Genomic DNA, 25,976 nt, shown 5'->3' with positions numbered 1-25,976 from the left:
GGGTGTTCAGCGGTCCCCGGGCGGGGCTCAGCCCCCGAAAGGCACAGACAAAGAGGCAGCCTCCCCGGACCCCCGCGCCGCCTCGAGCCGGGGACTCAGCACAAAGCGGGGGGCGGGTGGAACCGAGTACACCCCACGCGCCGGCGCGCACGGAACTGTTGATCCGCACGATTGGGAGCGACGTTTCCTGCGCCTAATCCCAACAAGCATGAAAACGGCTCGAGCGGCCCGCCAGCAGGCCCTTTGTCCCGGCCCCTCGAGGGGCAGCTGCAGTCGGGATCCCGCCCCCCTTTTGTGTCTCCTCCCCTGCGACCCTCTCCGCCCTCCCCACCTCAGCTGCCCAGAGGGCCGCAAGCCTCCCAGGGCTCTCGCCTCGGGCACTTGGGCTGCACAAAGAGGGGCAGCGCCCCTAATCTGGGGAAGGAGGAGGATTAACCCTAGGGTCTGCAGGGAGAGGAGGGACTGCGGAGAGAAGAGAGAGAGGGGGCGGCGGTGTGTCAGTGATGTGGCCTGCAAGTGAGAGTTTAGATGTGGGACTGGAGCCGTGAGTGACACGTTTGAGCGAGTGCAAGTTAGCCGGCGGGAGGGGCCCGGGTTGTTACTCCTGCTTCTTGGACTCCTCTGGCCAGCCTCCAACATTCAGCGTTCAGACAACTCTCAGGGCAAGAAACTCCCTAGACCTTGAAGGGTTGCCCTGGGACCTCCTCTCTCTGCACTCCTCCCAGGATCGCCTCGGCTCTGTGCCTTGGCCTCTGCGCATCGTCTGGACTCCAGCAGGGCCTCTGCCTCCAACTGCCCCCTGGACAGCTCCACCCAGAGGACCCACACCCCCTCAAACCTCCCATGTCCAAAACTGAGTTCATCTACCCCTTCCCACAAACCTGCTCACCCCACTCAGTCGTGTGGGGTGTGAGCCTTGGTCCTCCTGGTCACTCCTCACACCTATCACCAGGTCCTGGCCCTTCCTCCTCACAAATACTTCTCCAGCCTATGCCTTCCTGTCCACTCCAACTTCCCCACCTTGGTTCAGACCACTGTCATCTCAGGTGGCACTAATGGTAAAGAACCGGCTTGCCAATGCAGGAGACATAAGAGATGTGGGTTTGATCCCTGGGTTTGGAAGATCCCCTGGAGAAAGGCATGGCAACCCCGGTATTCTTGCCTGGAGAATCCCATGGACAGAGGAGCCTGGCGGGCTACAGTCCATGGGGTCGCGCTGAGTTGGACACAACTGAAGCGACTTAGCATGCACGCACCTATCTCTCACCTGGACAACTGGAAGGGCTCCTGGTCTTCTCCCTCTGTTCCCTTCACACTGCTCTAGAGTGGGGCTTCCATCTGATTCCTTAAAATTACAACCTTTCCAAGGCTCTCCAATGGCTCAGCTTGCTTAGCTGGAAATGCGAGGCCTTCTCTGACTACTTCCTATATCCCCACTGGCCTGATCTTTCCCCAGGGTCTAGAGTTCTCAAGTTACTTTCTAGTCCACAAAGACCTTCCTCAAGAGCCTTCCTGGAGATTATTCCCATGAAATCTCTGAGTAGCTTTGTCCCTCACAGAACCATCTTTCAGAGCTCCAAGGTCCAGGGAACTACAGGGCAGTGGGAAGGCAGATCTTCCAGAGGTGGTGCATGCTGGCCCAGCCTTGCCCACAGTATGCCTGCCCCACGCAGGACAGCAGGTCTCCTCCCTGGTGGACGTGGTCCCGCCCTTCCATGGGCTTCCCTAGGTCTTTGTGGCCTCTGAGGCCACTCCAGGTGCATGAATCTTCAGAGCTGCTAGCCACTTCTGTCCTGGATGTCTCAGGATGGACCACATCCTGAGGGCTCAGAACCCCACACTTTGCAAGCATGTCTGAGTCACACTGTTCCTGTCACCACTGTCACCGGACACCTCCTCCTAGGAATCTGCTTCCAAGATGCTCTTCAATCCTCATCTTAGTCATAGACAGGAAAACCCTATATCCAACAGATGTTTGTTACTATGTACCATGTGCCAGACCTTCTGGTAGGCAGTGGTCACCTAGATGAATCGGACGCAGTCCCCGCCCATTGGAACTTCACAGTCAATTTCTGGAGACCCAGACATGGGTAATAAGAATGCAGTGTGATAAATGCTAATACAAGTCTGTCCATGGTGCTACGGAGGCACTTTCTAAAACGTGTTCCAATGGGTAGGAAGTAAAAGATTTCCAGGTTCAAAGGGGATGATCAGGAGAGTGTTCAAGGAGGAGCTGATGTGGGGGATGTGACCAGGAGGATAAGTAAAAGCAGATGAGGAAGACAGCATCCTAGGCAAAGTGAAAGAGGACTTGCCCCGGGGAGCCGAGAACCAGGAGCCTCCAAGAGTTCAGACGCCGGGCACTGTCCCAGAAACAATCTCTCTGAGCCAGCAACCACAATGAGGAGTGAGGCTTTACCTGTACAACTGTTATGAATGCTTGCTCTCATGGGGTTTGGCCTGAGACATCACATCACTCCCTGGGGTGCTGGGGAGTATAATAAAGTCAGTAAAGTATCCCACTTATCTGTGAACCATGCGAGCCTCTGTCTCCAGGTACACCCAGAACCGTCACAGTTTGAGAGAGTCTAAAGGTGGAATGAGTACAGGCTGCGAGTCCCAGAACCCAGTCCTCTGAAGAAAGGGCTTCTGCTCCAGGTCATTGGGTTTCATTATGGGAGCCAACAAGACTTCCTTAAAAGACCCTCCCTGATTAATATCAACTAAACTTGTTACTGTGGGAACCATGCAGCATGGGGTCAGTCCAGAACATGCAGGTGTACACAGACGTATATGTGTGTGCCAAAACCCTGTGAAGAAGACCGCATCGTCTTTCCTCTGGTGCATCTGGTGGGTTTCAATGCCATGCTCCATTCCCCTCCCTCGATTTTATTCCTACTTGCATCTCTGTGTTATTCTTGTCCCTGTAGCCAGCTCTGCTTCTTCCCATTCTCAACATCATCTTTTCTAACTCACTTCTCTCTTTCAGCCCAAATGATCTTCCCAACAACATCAGCAATAAGAGAAGAAAGAAGGAAGAGAAGGCAGAGGGTAGTAGGAGGAGAAGGGTGTCCTCTGAGATTGCTAACTTTGCGTCAGGGCAGCCACTGTTCTTGGTGCTTTATCTGTGTTAACTCACCGAATCCTCAGAAGAAAGATACTATGATCATCCTCCAGTTTGTTGTGCAACTTGCCTAAATTCACATAATTGGCAGGAGGCAGAGCCAGGATTCAAGCCTAGGCAGTCTGGCTGCAGAATCCACTCTCTAACCACCTCACAGTCCACAACCATTCCCTACCTGCCTTTATAAGCATCTTCATTTCCTCCTACCCTACCCTATTCCATCCCAGTCTCATTCTCATTACCGTCCTTTCCTGCACATATTACCTCCGTCCCACTTACTCCATGCCCAATTTCATCCCCATTTGTTACCACCGTCACCACCACCCAGCCTTTGAATCTTCCCCATTCCTATGCCCTGCCTCTTCCTTCCACCCCTTATAAAATTGGCTTTAGATTCTTTTTTATTTTTAATATTTATTTGGCTGTGTCAAGTCTTAGTTGTGGCACACATCATGTGTGGTCTTTCATTGTGGCACGCAGGCTCAGTATTTGCTCTACAGCACGTGGGCTCAGTAGTTGAGGCTGGGGAATGAACCTGCGTCTCTGGCATCGCAAGGCACATTCTTAACCACTGCACCATCAAGGAAGTCACTAAATTCTTTTTCAAGTTCACTAGCCTTATGAACAAGAGATAAATTCACTTAAATTTTTGGAGCCCTAGTTTCCTCTTCTGTTCAAGGTAAGAAAGCAAGTACCATCTACTTTATAGGCTTGCTGTGAATATTAAATAATGCTCTTGAAATTGCCTTGTAAATTGCAAAATACTTTATAGCCCAGTGTGTTGTCGTTCTGTTAATTTGCTTTGGTATTATTTTTTGCCCCTTCTAGAAGCAAATGTTTTAATTTCAGTAATTGACCATTTGTTTTCTAAACAGTGAAATTTTTATGCTGTTTTGAAACTAATTTCAATGGAGGCTACTGAAATGGTAATCTTTATTGTTTGTGATTATTAATAATTTAAGGAAAATAAAAGTAAATGTTGCTTTATTAACCAGGTTAGGAATAGGTTCCATGGGACGTCCTACAAATGAAATGGTTGTGAATGAGGGTGCTGTAGAACTCAATGGGAAGGAGGGGAGATGGGAATAAAGAATGGGAAAGAAGATGGAGAAGTGGATGTGAACGAGGTAGAGATAAAGAGCCTAGAAAGGATACAGATGAGAAAAGAATGATTAAGCTGTGCTGAAACTTCCTATGTGCCATTTTACTCTCAGTATAACCCTGGGAAGCAGTTTCTCTATTATCCTATTTTATAGGTGAAAAAAAACACAAAGTTTCTTCAGGTGGGTTCCATTTCTGGCAGGACAGATATAATTTTCTCTCTTCTCACATTCCACCTCATAGCTTGGGCCAGAAAGAAACATGTTTTTTTTTTTCAGAGACTCCTTGCCTGAGAAACAGGTTTATCTGTGCCCAGAAAGGGTCGTCTAAGCCAGGGAGCATCCCCATGACCCACCTAAGAGTAAGTTCAGTGGAACTAAGCAAGAGGTGGGAATTTGCCATTGGGATGGAAAGGGGAGGAGGCATGAGAGCAGGTGTCTGCTTCATGCTGCAGCTTTACAGGTGAGATGTCTGCTTCCTCCTTCATATGGGAAAACCAAGGCAAGAGAAGGTTCTACTTCTTCCGATTCCTTGTGCCGAGAGTGCCTGAAATCCTCATACAGCCTGCCAGGACTTGCAAATCCCCTCACCTCTGAATTCATTCCTACTCCCAAAACTCACCCAGATAGGAGCAAAATCTTCTAGGTTGCTTTCCTGATTTCCCACCCCAACCTGTCTCAGGTACAACCACCACATTGATCTCCTTTTATATGGGAAACTCCTTTTATATGAGACACTCAGATACTCCCCTAATTATTACCGAGCTCTAGTTTGTGTGTGTGCATGTGTGCACATACATGTGCATTTTGGGACTAGGGGTCAGAATGGCTACATGCTCATCTAACAGACGAGGAGCCTGAGGCAGGGAAATGAGAAGGGAGATGTTGCTGACTCATCTAGAAATGAGTCAGTTATCCAATTATCTTGTGGAGTCTTCTAGTACCTTGTTTCTTCACAATATTTAACATTTTTCAAATCAATTCCAGTTCTGTTATTTGGCTATAGAGTAGGTGCAGCCAACCCTACCTTTTAGTGGATAACCTATAGTCAAAGTCAAGCAGCATTAACTAACCTTGGGAGTTATCTGAGTACTTTACTTAGTGAGGCAAGAATGACTAGAGTCACCTTGCCTTATGAACTTTGCCCAAAGAAGGATAATTACCCTCAGGTGTCCCTTACTAAATTAGCAACCTATGGCTCTGCTCCCCACTGTAATACTATCCCCTTATATGTGATCAGAGTTTGATAGTTTACAGAACCTTTCCCTCTATTTTCCCATAGCTTTCTCATGACTACGATGGGAGGTAAGCGATGGCAAGCCTTTTTATAGAAGAGGAAATAGGCACTCACAGAGGTTAAGCGACTTGCACAGAGTTGACCAGCTTGCAGTGGAGCCAGGACCCTACTCTTTCAACCAACACTCAACTGCCCAGCTCTCACCCAGGTCTGCTTTGATTCCCAGGGCAGCAATGTGACAGGACTTAAAGAAAAGGGATGAATGTGCGCAGGGAGGGTTGCTGGCTCAGTGGGAATGCCTTGGCATTTGGATAATTCTTTGAGTCAGAAAATGCACGGTCCTAGGCAACGCAGGGTCCCAATTTAGCATCCTTGTTCCTGAGGCATGAGATACCAGTAGGACTGCCTACCTAATTATTGGGTCAAAGGTTAATCAGTGGTAAAGAATTCGCCTACCAATACAGGAGATACAGGTTTGATCCCTGGGTAGAGAAGATTCCCTGGAGGAGGAAATGGCAATCCACTCTAGTATTCTTGCCTGGAAAATTCCATGGTCTGAGAAGCCTCACGGGCTACAGTCCATGGGGTTGTGAAGAGTCGACACAGCTAAGCACATACATACACATATTTTTAAAGCCCTCCCACTCCTCTCTCCTCCCTGCCACTGAGAACCACAGGTCTGTGGTCTCAGCTTTCTCAGTTTCGGACACCGGTCCTCTTTCTTTTGTCCACCCCCTGCCATTCTTCTTTTCTCCCAGGGAAGTTTCAGGACATGCTTCTCTTGGACGCTATCAGCTAGAAAGCATCAAGAGTTACTGAAGCTTGAGCCCCCAAGCCTCTGAGGCTTAAGGAGTGAAGTGAAAGTCGCTCAGTCACGTCAGAGTCTTTGCAACCCCATGGACTGTAGGCTGCCATGCTCCTCTGTCCGTGGGATTCTCCAGGCAAGAATACTGGAGTGGGTTGACATTTCCTTCGCCAAGGGATCTTTCCAACCCAGGGTTCAAACCCGGATCTCCTGCATTGCAGGCAGACTCTTTATGGACTGAACCGCCAGGGAAGCTGAGGCTTAAGGAGGCTGTTCCTTTAAGAAGGCTGGTTCCCAGGACTAACAGGGGAGGGGGTACTAGGAGGGACCAGGCGGATGGGGCAGGGCAGTTGGTAGAGTGGGGAGAGGACCCCACCCCCGCCCCCTGCAGGCCTCACCTAATCGCCACTCTCTGCGTTATTACCCGCCTAACGCAGCGTGCTTTTAAATAAAATATGCAAAGATTTCGTTCTCAAATTATCTCCCCGGGCAAGCTAGCTCAACTCTAGCTTGTTAATAGAAAAAATGCAAATAGGTTCCCCCACCTCGCTCCCTCAGCCCCTAGGCCCTGGACAGCTCCTGCGATTCCTCCTTTCGGGGAATTTCTGTTTTCATTGAAACCAATATTTAGGAGAATGGGAGAGCTTTTCCCAGGTGCCCTTCAGGGAGAATCTTGGAGGTGAGGGAACAGCTCAGGTAGGAGTCTGAGGAAATCACTGTGGTATGGGGCTTGCCTCTTTCTGAGCCTCCTTTTCCTCATCTGAGATCTCAGTTAGTCCTTCACTGGGCTGCTGGTGAGGCTGAACGGAGGCAAAGCCAGTGGGCTGGTGCAGGGTAGGTACACCTTTCCAGTTTAAACCTGCTGTGCTTGGAGGATACCGAGGTGGAGAAGACAGGCTCAGCTTCTGTCCTCAAGAAGCTTACAGTCTAGCAGGAAAAAAAAAAAAAACAACAACACTCAGACCACTTAAAATTTGAAAAGCAATTATAAGACATCTTAATCAAGCAATCAAAATCAGTGTCAAAGTAGGGAGACAAATGGATATCCACCTCCTAATATGGACCCAATCCTAGGAAGCATTCCTGCCTAAGACGCAGGATCCGAGGGATGAAGAACCAAGGAGGAAACCACCAGACAAACCTAAATTCAAGGTCAGACTCAGCTGGCAGGGACTTCTTAGAAATAGCAATGTTACGAAAGAAGAATGAACTGTTCCAGGTTAAATGGGCTAAAGAGACAAGACAACTAAATGGGGAGTATCATCCTGGGTCATTTACTGGCTTTAGAAAAGGACAGTGTCTGTGAAGCACATCATTGGGACATTTAGCAAAATGTGAATATGGATTGTCTTATACACATTTTATTGTATTTATTTACATTTCCTGAAACGGTCATCAAATTAGCATTGCATAGACGAGTATCCTTGTTTGGGGGAAATATATGTAGAAATGTATATGGGAAAAAGCTTGTATTTAAAACTTAATGTCAGATGGTTCAGCGACTACTGTGGCAAAATGTTAACGACTGGGGAATCAGGTGAGAAATTTAGGGTTGTTCATTGACTTATTCTTGCAACTTTTCTGTAGGTTTGAAAAATTTCAAAATAAAACATTGAAAAAAGAAAAAATATAATTGGCTTTTTAAAAGTATGATAATGATATTGTAGCTATGATTTTTAAAGTCCTTATCTTTTAGGGACATTTGATACATAAAACATTTTCAGATGCAATAAAATGATCTGTATTATTTGCTTAACAATAATACAGGAGGAGGGATATAGTTGGGAGTTCAGGTGAAACCAGATCCTTGTGCACTGATAACTGAAGTTGTGTGATGGGGAAGTTCTCTCTTTTTTTCTCGCATTTGAATTTTCTATAATTAAAAAAGTGTTGTTTTTGAGAGAAGCAGTTACAAGAAATAATGATGAGTGTCAGAAGGAAAGTATGGGTCTGGCAGGGGAATGTAGTCGAGCCTGAGGGGTTTGAAAAGTGAAAGCTGCTCAGTCGTGTCTGATTCTTTGTGACCCCATGGAATTCTCCAGAACAGAATTCTGGAGTGGGTAGCCATTCCCTTCTCCAGGGGATCTTCCCAACCCAGGGATCAAACCTAGGTCTCCCACATTGCAGGCAAATTCTTCACCAGCTGAGCCACCAAGGAAGCCCAGTTTGGAGAGTTTTGGAGCAGGTTTTCTAGAAGAAAAGAATGTTTAAGCAGAGATTTAGAATGAGTGGGGCCAAAGTAAAGAAGAGCTCTCTAGGCCAATAGTCCAAAAGGTAGGAGAGTGAGATGCAGTGTGGTGGAGTTCATAAGATCTAGGAGGAGATGGGAAGCCAGCTGGGGAGTGGAGCTGGAGCTAATGAGGAACTTGCCAGTCCACCTAAGGCATAATTTTATCCTGAGAGCAATGGAGTGCTTTCAGCAGGGAAGTGACAGGGTCAGATTTGCATCTGAGAAAGGCCACTCTGGTGCTTTGTGGGCTAATAGGAAGGTGCCAGGCTGGGGACTGCTGTAAACTCCTGTCCTGTGAATAGCATCCGAATCACTTCCCTCCCCTGAGCCTGCCTGACCCTCCCTTCCCAACTAAGCGATGGAAGTTCTGTGCCAGGTTTCAAATCTGGGACTAGCCCGTCCCCAAAGCCCTATAGCTCTCATCCCATCTCCAATTCCCATTCCCTCCATCATCATAGGGAAGCTGTATGGCTGATGCTTAAGGCTTCAGATTCTGGAGCTGAGCTCCCGGGAGTCAAATTCCACCTCTGCCCCTTACTAACTGATGACCTTGGACAGACTTCTTTAACTTCCTCATGTATAAAATAGGGATGATAATATTATCACTTACATCACAAGGAAGTTGTGAGGATTCAATACATTGATATATATCAAGTGCTTAGAACAGTGCCTGACCTGTAATAAGGACTCAGTAAGTCTACTCTGAAATAGGTGAGGGATATTAAGAGGCAGAAACTTCCAGTCATAAGATAAATGAGTCATGAGTATGAACTGTACATTGTGCAGAATACAGTCAATAATTATGTGATATCTTTGTATGGTTACAGATGGTAACTAGACTTATCATGGTGATCATTTTTGAAATGTATAGAAACAGCAAATGACTATGTTATGTACCAGGAGCCAACACTGTTGTAGGTCAATTATCCTTTGAAAACAAACTAACTAATAGGAAAAGATCAGGTTTGTCGTTACCAGAGGAGAGGGAGTGAGAACTGGATGAAGGTAGTCAAAACGTTAAAGTTATAAGATAAATAAATACCAGGGATGTAAAGAACAACGTGACAAATATAGTTAACACCGCTGTATGAAATTTATTGAGAGAGTAAGTCCTAAGAGTTCTCATAACAAAGACTTTTTTTCTGTTTCTTTTATTGTATCCATGTGAAATGATGGATCATGTGTGGATCATGACATACTGTGGAAAGCTCTTAGAGAGATGGGAATACCAGTCTTATCTGCTTCCTGAGAAACCTGTATGCAGGTCAAGAAGCATCAGTTAGAAGGCTGTATGGAACAACTGATCAGTTCAAGATGGAGAAAGGAGTACAACAGGGCTGTCTGCTGTCACTCTGATTGTTTAATTTATATGCTGAGCATATCATGAGAAATGCCGGGCTGGATGAGTTACAAGCTGAAATCAAGATAGGTGGAAGAAACATCAACAACCTCAGATAGGTAGATGATACCAACCACTCTAATGGGAGAAAACAAAGAGGAACTAAAGAGCCTCTTGATGCAGGTGAAGGAAGAGAGTGAAAGAGCTGGCTTAAGACTGAATATTAAAAAAACAACAAAACTAAGATCATGGCATCAGGCCCCATTATTGTATGGCAAATAGAAGGGGAAAATGTGGAAATAGTGACAGATTTCTTCTTCTTGGGCTCTAAAGTCACTGCAGATGGTGACTGCAGCCATGAAATCAGAAGACAGTTGCTTCTTGGCAGACAAGTTATGACAAACCTCGACAGTGTGTTGAAAAGCAGAGACATTACTCTGCCAACAAAGGTCTGCATAGTCAAGGCTGTGGCCTTCCCGATGGTCGAGTTTGGTTGTGAGAGCTGGACCATAAAGAAAGTAGAGTGCTGAAGAATTGATGCCTTCGAACTTTGGTCCTGGAGCAGACTCTTAAGAGTCCCTTGGACGGCAAGGAGATCAAACCAGTCAGCCTTAAGGGAAATCAACCCTGAATATTCACTGGAAAGCCTGATGCTGAAGCTGAAGCTCCAGTATTTTGGTCATTTGATGCAAACAGCCTACTCATTGGAAAAGTCCCTGATGCTAGGATAGATTGAAGGCAGAAGGGGAAGAGGGTGTCAGAAGATGAGACGGCAGGATGGTATTACCCATGCAATGAACATGAACTTGGGCAAACTCCAGGAGGTGGGGAGGGACAGGGAGGCCTGCTGTGTTGCAGTCCATGGGGCCACAAAGAATCGGACACAACTGGGCAACTGAACAACAACAAAGAGATGATGAATGTTTAATGAACTTATTGGGGTAATCAATTCACGATGTCTGCAAGCCAAATCATTATGCTGTACACCGTAAACTTATACAGTGTTGTATGTCAATTATCTCTCAAAAGTCTGGAAGGAAAAAAAGTCTACTTTTTACCAAGTATTGTCCTGGAAGGATATGGATGTGAAAGGGAAGAGAAGAACTGAAAGAGAAAAGAAAGATCTCAGCTTTATTGGACAGACGGAACACAGGTCACAAACAGCAGTATCAAAGCTCTCTCTCTCTTTTTTTTTAAATTTTATGACATTAAGTACACTTGGAAACAACCAAGGTCCATCAATGGGGGAATGGCTAAGGACATCCTAACATCTAGTAATATTTAGAAAGAGGTTGGAAAAATTCCCATTTTATCATATTAGGTGAAAAAGAGGTAAAATTGCAGCCATTATATGACTTTAACCATATTCTGCAAAGAATAGAAAAAGAAATTCAAAGGAAATACATTGAAATATTTACAGTGGTTACCTCTAGATGGTGCTATTTGGGTGTGGTTTAATTTTTCAAAAAATCTGTTTTTGAAATATCTAATAATGTACATGAATTACTTGTATAATGGCAGGGTTTCAACCTTATTTTGTTGAAAATAAGAACATTGCTTTTGGTTACAAATGACTAATAATGAACATCATTAGACAGCAGAGAAATGCAAATCAAACCACAATGAGATAATCACTTCACACCCACAAGGATGGTTATAACCAAAACAACAGATAACAACAAGTGTTGATGAAGATGTGGAGAAATTGGAACTCCCATCACCAGCTGGTGGGAATGGAAAACAAGGTAGACACTTGGAAAACAGTCTGGCAGTTCCTCAAAAGGTTAATGTAGAGTTACCCACGTTTCTACAAGCCAGTATAAATGTGGTATACTCATGCAGTGGACTGCCGCTGCTAAGTCACTTCAGTCGTGTCTGACTCTGTGCAACCCAGTGGACCATAGCTGGCCAGGTTCCTCTGTCCATGGGATTCTCCAGGCAAGAATAATGGGGTGGATGGTCATCCCCTCCTCCAGGGGATCTTCCTGACCCAGGGACTGGACCCATATCTCTAACGCTCCTGCAGTCGCAGCCAGGTTCTTTACCACTAGCACCACCTGGGAAGCCCACAGTGGACTATTACCTAGCGATAAAAATAAAGAGGTAGTACTGATGCATTTTTTATATTATATTTATATTTCATTATATATCATATTTTGAAAGTAATAAGGTCACCAACTACAAGTTTGAAAAGTAGGGTTGTGGAATTATAGCTGACTCCATATGGATGGCTTGAAACTGCATTTCTATGGCAACCCACTCTAGTATTTTTGACTGGAGAATTCCATGGACAGGAGCCTGGCGAGTCACCGTCCATGGGGTTGCAAAAAGTCATATATGACTGAGTGACTAACACTTTCTTATATACCAAGAAAACAATTTGGTCAATATTTAAGAATAAAGGGGAGATTATGGTGAGAGGAGAGGGGCTAAAGATATCAGCCATGACTTTTTTCTGATACAAGAACTCTTAGCATGCTGGTATGTTTTCTTTCAGATTGTTTTCTGTGATCATATATATATATATTTTTTTACCAGCAATCACAATGGGTGTTCATGATGAACCTTAATTTTTTTACTTAACCTTTCAGTAATCATTTTCCATGCTGTTATACAGACTTTTTGACCATTACTTTTAATGATTATATGATGTTATGTGCTTCCCTGGCTCAGACCTGTAAAGAATCCGCCTGCCAATGCAGGAGACAGGTTCAATCTCTGGGTCAGGAAGATCCCCGGGAGAAGGAAACGGCAATCCGCTCCAGTATTCTTGCCAGGGAAAGCCTGTGGACAGGGGAGCTGGTGGGCTATAGTCCACGGGGTTGCAAAAGAGTCAGACATGACTTAGTGACACAAGAACAATAACAACATTCCGTAGAACAAACCGCAACTGACTTAACTCATTCCCTCTTAGATGTTGAAGTTGATTCCAACTTTTTACTGTAATGAACCATGCTTATAATTAACATCTTTGTTCATATTTTCCATCATATTTTGGACTACAATTGACTGTTGAACAAAACAGATTTGAATTGCACAGGTGCACTGAAGTGCAGATTTTTTTCAGTAGTGAATGAACCCTTTCATGAGGAACTGCAGGGGCGAACCATGAGCAGGAAGGGGTGACCATAAGTTAGAGGTGCATCTTCTACTGCTCAGAGGGTCAGCACCTCTAAACCTCCCTGCGTCCTGGATCAAAGTATCTTTATTGTTCTTGAGAAACATTATGAAGTCATTTCCTTTCTTCCTGATTCCTAATGAGGCTGAGTATCTCTCTCTTTTTTACAGTATCCCAATGAGCCTTTCATGTAACACCTATTGTGCGCTAAATGGCTCTTTCCACTGAACCTATTGTTGGAAGGCAATTGAAGCCATAGAAAGATTGATGAACGCCTGAGCTAGGCCAGTGGTAGTGGGAAAGGAGGAGATGGGGATGAATTCAAGAGACTTTAGGCAAAGACTGATACCCTCTGTAGGATGAAGTACCAGTTGAAGGAAGGGTAACGGAGAGGGAAGATAACTGACTCAGACTTGACAAGCCTAGAAGTTTTGGTCTCTGGTTCTGAGAGAACCCAGAAAAGAAGCAGGTTCAGTTCAATCTGGAGTCTGTAGATTCTGAGATGCCCAAGGATGTCCAAGTGGTGACTGGTGTCATGGATGCTGTGGTACATTGCCCAGATCCCTCTTTCAGGGCTGAAATGCTCGTTCCCCCATTTCTGGACATGTTGGTGGCTGAGGGTTCTTAGTTGAGTCCCTCTCTGTATTTGCCCTCAGCTGAAAAGAGCCACCTGGCCCAAGGTCAGACTTCCTTCTCCGGCAGCCAACATCAACGACTGACCGGTGTGGAGATACAAAGGCCAGCACCTTTGCTCAAGGCAGGACCACATTCCAGAGCTCATTTTAGGACTGGTTGCAGCTTTTTGAAATTAATAATTGATTAGTTATTTTTTGTTGTGCTGGGTCTTTGCTGCTGCATGGAGTTTTCTCTGCTTACAGCGATGAGGGGCTACTGTCTAATTGTTGTGCACAGACTTCTCATTATGATGGCTTCTCTTGTTGTGGAGCACAGGCTCTAGGGATCTGGGCTACAAGCAGTAGCTGTGGCACGCAGGCTTAGTTGCCCCAAGGCATGTGGAATCTTCCTGGACCAGGGAACATTCGCTCTGGAGCTTAATGCTCTAATTAGCATTAGCATTAGGACCATCCCCTGCATTAGCAGGTGGATTTTAACCACTGGACCACCAGGGAAGTCCTGTATCTTTTGTTGTGACCGTTTAGTTCTTTCATCTGCCCAACTCTCCTTCCTCCCCTGCCCTACTGATGTTGACCCCCAAGAATTCTCAATTCACTTCCTCCTTGCAGATCTCCACCCCAGAGTCTGTCTTCAGGGAACAAACTTTAGACAATTGGAAATACCGATCTGGCTTGGGAGGAAAATTTGTTTGAGGGATGGAGATTTGGGGACCATTAGTTAGAGCAAGGATGGTGGACATGGGGCAGTGGGCAACCTGATGGGAGATGAGGGCCCAGAGAGCAGAGACTTCATCTTAAGGAATAAAGGCTTACATGGAAGGGGTGGAAAATGAATAGACAGAGAAGGGGGCAGAGGCATGCCCATGCAGGGTTGAGACTGGTCTTTTCTAAAGGGGCCACCAGTCTGAGCCTTTCCAGGGTGACTGAGCCCAGACCACTTTTGATTTTTTTCCCCAAAGGTTTATTTATTTTTTTTGGCCATGCCATGCAGCTTGTGGGGTCTCAGTTCCCCACTAGGGATTGAACCTGGGGCCATGGCAGTAAAAGCATAAAGTCCTAACCACTAGGCCAACAGGGAACTCCCACAATGTGATCATTACAAATACTTCCACTAATTAATTATTTTAACAGTGATAGGAAAAAATTCAATCTATATATAATCTCATTGGAAACAGAATTAAAAGTATAACATTTAGGCCCTTCATGAGTATGAAGCCTGCTCCAAAAGTCTTTCCAGGTTACTGGTTTTCCTACCTTTCCCTGTAGCAAGCCCAACAATCACTGACCTGATCAGAATTTGGAAAACAAAACCAGAAAAGAGCAAATGTTGGTGAGGATGTATAGAAATGAGAGCCTCAAAAAAAAAAAAAAAAAAGAAAGAAAGAAATGAGAGCCTCTGTATATCACTGATGGGAATACAAAATGGTACAGCTGTCGTGGAACACAATGTGGCAATTCCTCAAAAAGAAAAAGTAGTATTACCATATGATTCAGAAAATGTTGCCTCTGGGTAAATTCCTCAAAAAATTGAAAGCAGGGTCTCAAAGATGTTTATAGCAGTGATACAATAACCAAAAGGTGGAAGCAACTCAAGTGTCCGTCAATGGCTGAATGGATAAACAATATGGTCTATACATACAATGGATATATTTTGAGTATATCAGCAATGAATATAATTGAGCATAAAGAAGAAAGTAATTTTGATACATGCAAAAACAGGGAGGAAAGCAGAGAACAGTTTGCTAAGAGAAATAAGCTAGTCACTAAAGGGCAAATACAATTCCACTTATATTAGATAATATAGAATAACCAAATTCAGAAAGACAGAAAGTAGAATGGTGGTTAGCAGGGCCCAAGGAGCAAGAGGAAAAGAGAGTTAATGTGTAGTGGGTAGGGGGTTTCAGTTTTTCAAGACGAAAAGAAAGTTCTAGAGATGGACAGTGGTTTTAATTATACAACAATCAATGTATTTAATGCCACAGAACTGTACACTAAAAAGTGATTAAGATAAAAAAATGATGAAGATGGTACATTTTATGTTATTATTATTTTTTTTGGCCTTACTGTGTGGCCAACCAGGGATCAAATCCAGGCTTTGGCAGTGAGAGCATGAAGTCCTAACCACTGAACCGCTGGGGAATTCCCGTGTTATTTGTATTTTACCACACACACACACAAACCAAAAATGTGATTGCCACAAGTTCCAGTCTTGTGAGAGGGCATCCATTCCTGACTTGCCTGGACCAGTCAGACCTAAGTGATTTGAGTAATCCACACTCAGCAGCACCGCAAGCTGGAAGCAAGGAGCACATAAGGTACATCCGCCATCTGAGCTTCGGAACCAAAAAATGCTATAGGTGATCTGGCACTTTATAGGTCATAATTGAAAAATGAATTACTTGTGGCTTGTGACTAACAAAATAATTAGCTTATATCCACTACCAAAAACAAGTTTGCAAATAAAAAGAGTGGACAGCTTGAATCAGGTATTACAAAATCTCGGGTTCTGATTTTGGAAGGATTAGCCTCTTTGACTTGGATAATCAGTGCCTTTTGGGAAAAAAAAGAGAGAGCGAGAAGAACCTGAATTGGTGTCAGTGGGCTTGACAGCCAGTGGTGCCTGGAAGAAAGTACGAAGATAGTTATATGAGCATCGTGGTGGTTCAGTCTCTAAGTCATTCCTATTCTTGTGACTCCATGGACTGTAGCCTCCCAGGCTCCTCTGTCTGTGGGGTTTTCCAGGCAAGAGTACTGGAGTGGGTTGCCGTTATGTGAATGCTACCTTACAGTTGTACAGTCTACAACCTGTACAACCGCACTAAGCTCCCTGAGTGGTTAGCAATGAGTTAGAGGAACATGTAATCACCCCCCAGACTGCTCAGAAATACAAGAGAGAAGGGGTGGACTTCCTTGTTACCCAGGATAGGGACTAAGAGTTTTGTTATTTGAAGATAGCCTCACAGCTAGTTACATGAGGGAGTCTCCAGCTGATATGTGGCCAAATGTATATTTGCTGGTGTGTGTGCATTTGTGAAGCAAAGGCAAATGTTTATTTGTTGGACCTGTCCACAGTAGGTGGGAGCAGAGGGAAAAGCTTTGTCCCTAGGACCAGGAACTACGTGTGACACCCTTGGCTGTTAGAATGGTGTTCGTACAACTGCCATAGATTAGGGAGTTGTACAACACTCTTCCACAACAGATGTGAATGACTGCGGGCTGTGAGGGTTGGAGCTGGATCCTGAGAAGCCAACTTCAGAGGCAGATGAGCCCAGCCCTTGTGCAGTGGTTTAGCTTGGTCCTGTCCCCACTGTTGCGGTTTCAGGAGGGCCCAGAGCAGGAGTTAAGGGCTCTGGGATCTGTGGGTTCCCTGGGTTCCCTTGTGTGTTGGGGTTGGGGGGCACTGAGGAGCCTTCTCGGGCTGCAGTTAGGCCTCCTCTGAGGGGCTGAGCTGGGGTCCAGAGGCTTGGGTTCTGGCCAAATGCCTGCTCCAGTGCTGACCAGTCAGCCTCCCAGCCTGGCTCTTGGTTCTCTAACCCTCCCCTACCCCACCCCAGCTCTCCAGAGACCTGTCTAGCTAGGGCTTTCCCAGGCAAGTGCATAGACTGGCAGAACCCAGGGGAGAAAGCAGCTCCATTCCCTCCCCATGACCCTCTTTGCCCCTTTTTACAGCCTCTTTCCCAGGGGGTCCTTTGTGGAAATGGAGTGAGAATAGAGTAAGCCTCTGGCTCTTTATTAAAGATGTGTGTGTGTCTGTGTGTAAGGAGAGGGAGAGAATGACGCTGAAAAATGAACGTGTCCCTTTTCCAATTTCCCCACAGCTCCCACCTCCCAGCCCCACTCATCTGTGCAGGTGGACCTCGGGCTTGTCATTAAGTCTCATCTCTGACACCTCAGCAGCTTCCATGCCCAGGGCACCTGTCTCCCCTTTCCCTCCCCCACCCCATTTCAGCTGCCTCTGCCGTCCAGCGTCCCTGAAGCTGTTCCCTCCCACCCCAGCGCTGGCCCTGAGAACCAGCCCTTCACAAAGTAGCCCCCCAGCCCCACTCCAGTCTGGGCGCTGAGCTCCTAGAGAATAGGAGGAGACAGAGGAGGGAAACAGAAGAGGAGTGCAGAGAGTGTAACTGAGTCTAAAAATATCAAGTTTAGGGAGGAGACAGTCTGTCTGTCCAGCTATTTCGTACTCATCTATTCTCTCACCCACTTGCCCATCAGCCTGTCTCTCTGTGTGTGTTTTTCTCTGATCTATTATTTTTTGTTCATCCATTCATTCTTCATTTACTGATCAAACCCCAGTCAAACAGAACTGCAGAACAATTTACACACAAAAAACTTTTCCGAGCTCCGGTTTTGGAAACTTCAATTTTCAGCTAATACTCTCATTCTTGTTTCCTTTCTCTGTCCAGGGATGGTTTATACCATCTGCTTGACTAATACCCACACCAGGCTGCCCACTGCGAACTGTGGGAGGGATTCCCATGGTTTCTCTGCTCTTGAGGGGCCCTCAGTAATGCTTCCTTTCCTACTCCCACACCATCCACATGCTCAGACCTTCCCCACTTTCCTCCCCTGAGCTCCTACCTATTCTGCTCCTCCTGTCCCTAGACCCGCCCAACCAGCCAAGCTCCTACTCCACCCAACCCCCTTGATTTCCGCTGCCCCTCCCCCCCATGATCTTTGTGCTCTCCTCACTTCTTTCCCTCTGGATTCTGATTTCTCCTTCCCGGGAAGGCCACCAACAACTTTGGATTTGACCCCTGCCTTCTCTAGCCTATATGGGCTTCTCTCTTTCCTGCATCTGCCGTCTCTTCTGCTTCCACCATTTCCTTCCCTTAGCCCACAAACACCTTCCCTTTTCCCCCTCTTCCTACCCCTACCAGCCCAGGCTCCTCTCTGCAAAGCCCCATTTCAGGAGGATCTCTTTTCTCCCTCTCTCTATGCCTCCTTTTCACTTCCTGAGTGCGTGAAGCTGCTTCCGTCACGATGGATTCTTTGTTACCATGTGGACTGGAGCCTGCCAGGCTCCTCTGTCCATGGGATTCTCTAGGCAAGAATACTGGAGTAGGGTGGCTATTTTTTCCTCCAGGAGATCTTCCCGACCCAAGTGTGAACTCGCATCTCCTGTCTCCTAGTACTGGCACGTGCTAAGTAGCTTCAGTCGTGTCCGACTCTGTGCGACCCTGTGGACTGTAGCCCACCAGGCTCCTCCGTCCATAGGATTCTTCAGGCAAGAATACTGGAATGGATTGCCATGCCCTCCTCCAAGGGATCTTCCCGATCCAAGGATCAAACCCGCATCTCTTAAGTCTCCTGCATTGGCAAGCGGGCTCTTTACCACTAGCGCCACCTGTTGGCCTGCAGGTTCTTTGCCACTAGCGCCACCTTTCACTTCACTTCACTTCAGTTCAGTCGCTCAGTCCTGTCCTACTCTTTGCGACCGCATGAATCGCAGCATGCCAGGCCTCTCTGTCCATCACCACCTCCCGGAGTTTACTCAAACTCATGTCCATCTAGTTGGTGATGCCATCCAGCCATCTCATCCTCCGTCGTCCCCTTCTTCTCCTGCCCCCAATCCCTCCCAGCATCAGAGTCTTTTCCAATAAGTCAACTCTTCGCCTGAGGTGGCCAAAGTATTGGAGTTTCAGCTTCAACATCAGTCATTCCAATGAACACCCAGGGCTGATCTCCTTTAGAATGGACTGGTTGGATCTCCTTGCAGTCCAAGGGACTCTCAAGAGTCTTCTCCAACACCACAGTTCAAAAGCATCAATTCTTCAACGCTCACCTTTCTTCACAGCCCAACTCTCACATCCGTGCATCAGTTCAGTTCAGTTCAGCCGCTCAGTCGTGTCCGACTCTTCACGACCCCATGAATCACAGCATGCCAGGCCTCCCTGTCCATCACCAACTCCAGGAGTTCACCTAGACTCACTTGCATAACCCCTGGAAAAACCATAGCCTTGGCTAGACAGACCTCTGTTGGCAAAGTAATATTTCTGCTTTTGAATATGCTATCTAGGTTGGTCATAACTTTCCTTCCAAGGAGTAAGCATCTTTTAATTTCATGGCTGCAATCACCATCTGCCGTGATTTTGAAGCCCCCCAAAATAAAGTCAGCCACTGTTTCCACTGTTTCCTCATTTATTTCCCTTGAAGTGATGGGACCAGATGCCATGATCTTCGTTTTCTGAATGTTGAGTTTTAAGCCAACTTTTTCACTCTCCTCTTTCACTTTTAAGAAGAGGCTTTTTAGTTCTTCATCACTTTCTGCCATAAGGGTGGTGTCATCTGCACATCTGAGGTTATTGATCTTTCTCCCGGCAATCTTGTATTCAGTTTGTGCTTCTTCCAGCCCAGCTTTTCTCGTGATGTACAAATGGCAACCCGCTCCAGTATTCTTGCCTGGAGAATCCTATGGATGGAGGAGCTTGGTAGGCTACAGTCCACAGGGTCACAAAGAGTCGAACACGACTGAGCGACTTCACTTCACTCTGCATATAAGTTAAATAAGCAGGGTGACAATATACAGCCTTGACGTACTCCTTTCCTATTTGGAACTAGTCTGTTGTTTCGTATCCAGATCTAACTGTTGCTTCCTGACCTGCATACAGGTTTCTCAAGAGGCAGGTCACTTCTTAGATCACTACAATTAATTAGGATTTTGTCTCCCCCTATTCCATGAAATGGTTCTCACTAGGGTAATCAATAAACTTTATGTCTTCAAATTTAATGCTTTTCAGTCAGCTCTTATTTCACTTGTCTACAATGCAATATTTTATATAATACACTTGATTCCTTTTCTTGAAACCTGTTTCTCTATTGTCTTTGAGACATCTTTGTCTCTGTGTTCTTATACATTTGTAATAATGTCTTCCTAGCATTTCTACTTAAGAAGTCAGATTGACCTGGCATTCTGCTCTAAAACCATAGAAATGTGGGATAGAAGGCTTTAGGTTTTTTCATTCCAATTATAAAAAGGTGTGTAGCTGAGCTTGAAAGCAACAAAGATAAATTTTCAAATATCAAAACAACACTACAAAGTACTTCAGTGATGAGTTGGAGTCAAAGTTCTGTTGCCCATGAAGACATCGAAATCTAGGCTTTGGGGCTGGACTTACAACATTAGGTGTTGGGGCAAAAGTCAAGACCACGGGCTAGGATTGGGCTCTCTGCATAAAGCTGAGGGAAGTAAAGAACTATTTTGTCTGGTAATTTGGGCTTACAGAGCTCTAAGTTCCCATTGCCTGGAGGATACGGACAGAAGTGGAAATGGGCCACTTAGTCCAGCTTAAGAGAAATATTCATTTCAACTGTGAGAAATCTGAAAACTGGCCTGAGCAATATGCGCTTAGAGAACTAAAATTCTGCATTCTCAATACAGAAACGCTAATGTCAAAATAGCCTCAGTCTAAGAAAAAAATTGGTTCAGATCCAATGGACTACAGTGGTCATAGGCAATCCGCAACATAGTACATGACCCAGGTTGTTTATAGGCACCTACGGGAGAAAATTTCCCAGATGTCACAGATAAACATCACAAAGCAACTAAGGGAATCAAATGTCATAAGAGACAGTCTTCTATACTTCCTGCTCAGTTGCTCAGTAGTGTCCAACTCTTTGCAATCCCCTGGATTGTAGCCTTCCAGGCTCCTCTGTCCATGGAATTTTCCAGGCTAGACTACTGGAGCAGGTTGCCATTTCCTATTCCAGTGGATCTTCCTGACCCAGGGATCGGATTCACATCTCCTGCTTGACAGGCAGATTCTTTACCATTGTGCCACTTGAAAGCCCAATATATATATACACTATTATGTATGAAATAGGTAACTAATGAGAACTGACTGTATAGCTCAGAGAATTCCACTCAGTGTTCTTGGTGACCTAAATGGGAAGGAAAGCCAAAAAAGAAGGGATATATGTATATATGTAGCTGATTCACTTTGCTGTACAGCAGCAACTAACATGACATTGTAAAGCAGCTATACTCCACCAAAAAAAAACCACAAACAAACAAAAAAAGAGAGAGAGAGGGGGAGGGACTCTGCAAAGCAGAGATAATAGAATAATCAAATAGGATTTTTAAATGCTCAAAGAGAGAAAGAAGCTAAAATATAAGAGGCATAAGTAAGACATTATTTAAAAATTAACTGAATTTAAAATAAGTTCTAAAACTAGAAATTGTTGTCTTTGAAAAAAATAATTCAGTAGCTGAGTTAAACAGTTGAGTAGATTTAACTGAGGAGAGAATTGTTGAATTCTAACACATAACACATAGATCAGTGGGGAATTAAAAAAAAAAACAAGATTTAGGGCAACAAAATAAGTATCTGGGAAAAAAAGTTAAAAGATTCAGATAATAGGATGGTAAGCTTCAAAACACATCTAATAAGAATTCCAGAAGGAGAGGACAGAGAGAATGAGAGAAAGACAGGAGGAGAGATAATGGAGAGATAATGGCTAATAATTCTCAGAATTGGATGAATGATATGAATTATCAGATTGAAGTTAAATATTGTGTCTCAAGCAAGATAAATTAATTAAATTAATTAAATAAATAAATTAAATTAATAAATCGCACCCAATACATCACAGTGAAACTAGAGAACATGAAGGAAAAATAGAAAATCTTAAAAGCTACCAAAAAGAGAAGATAAGCTATATCAGGAGGAATGGTAATTAGACCAACAGTAGACTTTTCAACAGGGTTTTCCCTGGTGGCTCAGATGGTAAAGAATCTGCCTGCAATGTGGGAGACCCAGGTTCGATCCCTGGGTCAGGAAGATCCCTTGGAGAAGGGCATGCTACCCATTCCAGTATTCCTGCCTGGAGAATTCCATGAGCAGAGGAGACTGGTGGGCTACAGTCCATGGGGTCACAAAGAGTCAGACACGACTAGGCGACTAACACAAACTTCTCAACAGCAACAGTAGATGCCAGAAGACAATGGAATAATATCAAAATGCTGAGAGAAAATAACTGTCTACTTAGAGTTCTATAGCTGGCTGACCCCTTACAAAACAAAAGTTATTTCAGTCACATGAAGACAAAAACAGCTCTTGCTAAAATAATTATCAAAGGATATTCATTAGCAAGAAAGACATTAAATCCAGAAGGAAAGTGTAGGATATAAGAAAAAATAAAGTTAAAAATGTTTGCATTGAGTTGGCCATGCCATCCAATCATCTCATCCTCTGTCGTCTCCTTCTCCTCCCGCCTTCAAATATTGTGGTCCCTTCTAATTCTGTCTCCTTCTTCATCATCTTCTTTTTTGATTCTACTTGGGAAGTCATATCTATACAAATGGTTTCAACTATCATCTATAAACAGATGCTTCAAAGCGCTGTATTTCTATTCTTGACCTGGACCCGTATATACAACTGTCTGAAGGACTCCCTATTTGCATGTCCCCAAGACTCCTTCAATGCACCATGCTCAAAGAGAATTCACTACCATCTCCAAACCTGCTCCTCCTCCAGGTTCCTTCTCACAATAACTGGCACCACTGTCTACTCAGGGGCCCAGGCTACATATCTCGACATCATGCTCAATTCCCTGTCCCTAAATCCAATAGGTTACTTACTTATAAAATGTTTTTAAATTTTTTATTACTATTATTTTTTATTACTATTATTTCCAATGAACACCCAGGGCTGATATCCTTTAGAATGGACTGGTTGGCTCTCCTTGCAGTCCAAGGGACTCAAGAGTCTTCTCCAACACTACAGTTCAAAAGCATCAATTCTTCAACGCTCACCTTTCTTCACAGCCCAACTCTCACATCCGTGCATCAGTTCAGTTCAGTTCAGTCGCTCAGTTGTGTCCGACTCTTCACGACCCCATGAATCACAGCGTGCCAGGCCTCCCTGTCCATCACCAACTCCGGGAGTTCACCTAGACTCACTTGCATAACCACTGGAAAAACCATAGCCTTGACTAGACAGACCTCTGTTGGCAAAGTAATATTTCTGCTTTTGAATATGCTATCTAGGTTGGTCATAACTTTCCTTCCAAGGAGTAAGCATCTTTTAATTTCATGGCTGCAATCACCATCTGCCGTGATTTTAGGTGTTTTATGTTTTCTTTTATTTATTTTTAATTGGAGGATAATTGCTTTACAATGTTATGTTGGTTTCTGCCATACATCAACATGAATCATCCATAGATATACATCCACATGTGGTCCAGTGGTTAAGACTTCACCTTCCAATGAAGTCAAAGTGAAGTCGCTCAATCATGTCCGACTCTTTGCGACCCCATGGATTGTAGCCTACCAGGCTCCTCTGCCCATGGGATTTTCCAGGCAATAGTCCTGGAGTGGATTGCCATTTCCTTCTCCAGGGGATCTTCCCAAGCCAGGGATAGAACCTGGGTCTCCCGCATTGTAGACAGACGCTTTACCGTCTGAGCCACCAGGGAAGTCTCCATATATCCTTAGGTATACATATGTTTCCTCCTTCTTGAACAAAATGTTTTTTAAATCCATCTTTCCTTCCCCAAATCATTCTTTGATTCAGGCCACCCTCTTCTTCATCTTTGACTGTAAAGGCAAGTAAGTTTTTATTTGTAAGCCTTGACTTAAAAAAAGGCGAAACAATTGGCATAGTGCCTGGCATATAGTAACTACTTCATAAGTGATAGGTATTGATTTTTTAAATTAAATGATTATAAACACTTTATGAAGTAGGTCCTACTATTCTGCTTTTTGAGTTAAGAGAGCTGATGCTCATGGAAACTAATATCACTAACCCCAAGTCACACAGCTTTCTGATTAAAGACTTCAAGCACTTAACCACTGTGCTACACTGCTTCACTTACTAACAGCTATTATAATCATAAGCAGAGGTGTCTAATTCTCCCCAAAGACCAAGAGCTGTTCAAGGTCAGGGACTGGATTGGAATTGTTTCTATGTTATCAGTAAATATTTGCTCCATTGAATCTGATTGAGAGCATTAAGGATAGAGTTGATACTGGGAGGGTGCCCACAAGGATTAATAGAATTAGTGAAGAAATTAGCAGGAAAGGCAGTGCTTGTGGGCAAGAGGTACATCTGTGGGCTTATAGAAAGAGGAACTTGATGAGTGGGATACCTGAAGGACACTGTCTGTGAGTTTGAGCCTCTGACCCTGGAGCTGTTCTTCCTTGGATGGTCTGTCTGGTTTATTCTGGGGGTGGTGGTGGTGGTTTGGGCAGAGTAGGGGACTATGCAGGAGAACTATGGTGTCACTGAAGAGGCCAATTGCAAGCATCCCTTGGACTGCAAGGAGATCCAACCAGTCCATCCTAAAGGAAATTAGTCCTGAATGTTCATTGGAAGGACTGATGCTGAAGCTGAAACTCCAATACTCTGGCCACCTGATGCAAAGAGCTGACTCATTTGAATAGACCCTGATGCTGGGCAAGATTGAAGGCGAGAGGAGAAGGGGACGACAGAGGATGAGATGGTTGGATGGCATCACGGATTCAATGGACATGAATTTGAGTAATTTTTGGTAGTTGGTGATGGACAGGGAGGCCTGGCGTGCTGCGGGCCATGGGGTTGCAAAGAGTCAGACACGACTGAGCAATTGAACTGAACTGAACATTCTTCACTGGATCTCTGGATAGAGAAGAGAGAAACTTAGAGTTCATCTCTAAGGGAGATTTTTTTTTTTTTAAAGAACAGAAAAACAGTTTATTAACACATTCCATTCACTTTACATGGGAGAAACCTTAGTGATAAGTAACTCAAAGGGATTGCCAGAATTTGGACTTAGATGGCATCCTATCAAAGCAAAATAATTTTGCGGAGAAGGGAGAAGACAAAGGAAAAAGCCTTTGAACTTCTAGGAGGGGCAAACTGAAGGGAGACAAATTTATGTGGAAGCTCATGATAGATAAGTCTAGTTAGTAAGATGCGTTTGTGTAGACTCTTCAGTGTGATCTTATCTCCAGTGATACAATTAGTATTCCCTTCCTGGTGTGAGAAGTAGGGAGGTGACATCTTCACCAGAGGAGTGCATATTCTGCTTTCAGGTGGGTAAGGGGAAAACAGAGAACTTCTCTTCTTCAGCTCAACATAAGCTGTATGCAAAGTGGCATTTTATGGGGTGGCATGTTCTTCTGCTCTTCAGCGGAAATGCTTCTAGGTCAATTGGTAAACCTCTAATGCACTCTCTGTAATAGCTGAATAATATCCCGTTGTGTGATATGTCATCATCCACTCAGCCATTCCCCTACATACGGGTGCTCATTTAACAAAGCTTCTATTGTTTGTTTCTGTGTTTATTTCTGGTCAGAGTGAACAAAAGAGCAATAATCATCCCATTGTGGTGGCAGTTTAGTTGCTAAGTTGTGTCCGACTCTTTGGGACTGAAGCCTGCCAGGCTCCTCTGTCCATGGCATTTCCCAGGC

Source organism: Ovis canadensis, chromosome 1 (genome assembly GCF_042477335.2).
Source record: "Ovis canadensis isolate MfBH-ARS-UI-01 breed Bighorn chromosome 1, ARS-UI_OviCan_v2, whole genome shotgun sequence".
NCBI lineage: Eukaryota > Metazoa > Chordata > Mammalia > Artiodactyla > Bovidae > Ovis > Ovis canadensis.
The sequence above is the reverse complement of the archived record's forward strand: the minus strand, read 5'-3'. Positions refer to the sequence as shown.